Source organism: Pseudomyrmex gracilis, unplaced genomic scaffold, assembly GCF_002006095.1.
Source record: "Pseudomyrmex gracilis isolate BER0280 unplaced genomic scaffold, ASM200609v1 scaffold_1788, whole genome shotgun sequence".
In the NCBI taxonomy this organism is placed as follows: Eukaryota; Metazoa; Arthropoda; class Insecta; order Hymenoptera; family Formicidae; genus Pseudomyrmex; species Pseudomyrmex gracilis.
Window position 1 is genome coordinate 25826 of NW_018022372.1, and position 1873 is coordinate 27698.

Below are 1873 nucleotides of genomic sequence, written 5' to 3' on the forward strand. Positions count from 1 at the left end.
CCGCATTTCGGTACGTTTCCGGCGGTATTAGTTCTATCTCTCGAGTTATTCTCCCTCTTAAATCATATAAATCTTGAGGCTTGATGGCATAAACTTCACTTTTCAAGTAACCCCACAAAAAAAAGTCAAGTGGGGTCAAGTCCGGAGACCGAAGTGACCACTCAATATACCCCTTCGCTCTATCCACCTGTCCTAAAAAACCTCATTCAAATATTGACGGACAATGACACCATAATGAAGTGGAGCTCCATCCTGTTGGAAATAAATTTTATCCATATTTCTACCAGCTATGTCTCGAATAGCTGGAACAATTTGTTCGCGAAGCATGACTGTGTATACCTGTGCTGTAAAATTGCCTTCAATGAAGAAAAGACCAACTGGTCTACCATTAAGAATACCAGCCCATACGTTCATTTTTTGTGGATATTGGGTATGATTGTCTCTTTTCCAGTGAGGATTAACGTCACTCCAGTACCTACAATTGTGTCTATTTACTTTTCCAGTCAGTTCAAATGTTGCCTCATCAAAGAAAACAATATTATTAAGTAATAGAGGATTGTCGACAAAAAATCATCTTCATCATAAGATCACAAAATTCGATGCGTCTATTAAAATCGTCTTCGGACAACTTTTGGCACAAATGGAGTTTGTATGGATGCCATTTATTCAATTTCAAAATTTTACTGACAGATGCATGACCGATTTTGTGTTCTTGTACAACGCGATTGATGGAACTATGGGGATTTTCAACAAAAGACTGTAAAATATCTAATGCCTTATTATTATTTGTTGCTGTTTTACGTCTACCAGATCTTGAGCGGCTTTTAACGCTACCAATGTCCTCGAAACGTTGAATAGTAACGGATTACAGTACTTTTAGAGATCCTATTACTTTTATTCCGAAAATTTTCATTAAATAATCGCATTACTGTTTTATACCCTCTTTGTTGATCTCCTTATCCTCGCATCATTAACAGTGTTATTCGATCTTTTTCAGAAAGCTCCGCCATTCTTAATTAGAGCAAAGAAGAATTAGTCAGGTAAGTGATAGGAAATTGATCTAAATAATTATGTAGAGAAAAATACTAATTATTAAGTGTTAGTCCAACTATTGATTTGTTTATTTTAACCAGCATTAGCAAAAAGCTCGTTGAGCAACTGAAAATCTAATAGATCAATTAATAATATTTACGAAAACTTTCTGGGCTATTGGAAACAAAATAAAAATGTTTGAGACAATCAATTAAAGCGCAATGGCTTCTTTTGGTACAGAAAAAATTTTTGGGGCTGTTTGTTTTTGTCCACGAGGTAACTGCTGCTTGCTAAGAAGAAGAGAGCACTGCATCAAAGATTAAAATCAGTGATCCGCATTGTTTGCTCAAGAGCTCGTACATTGGTGCCTGCGAGAGTGAGAGAATAAAGTTCGGCCCCGCCAACGCTTTCGGGCAGATTCCCGCTAACGCCTTCGGACATCACGCATTAGAGCAACTTCTCGCGATCACTTTCGGGCAGTTTTTCGCCGTAGCCTATTAGCATAACCGCTTGAAGCCGTAGAACTGTGCTATTGGACATTTTTCCAAAATGAATTTTTAGTGAAAATATTAGGGAATCCGACACTTTTTGAGTAATGTATTTTCTTTGACATTTATGACATAAATGTAGTGTCATACATCAACATATATTTTTCGACAAATGTTTCAATTGTTCTTTTTGCAAATTCTAATTGATGATTCGAAGCAAATGAAGACATGAGAATTCGCAACGCTGCATGTAAAAATAGTGGATGTAAACAGATTTTTGTAAAATATCTGTTAAGACAACACTTGTATATAAAAGAATTTGACGACGTTCAATTGCTTTGAATTTACGATAT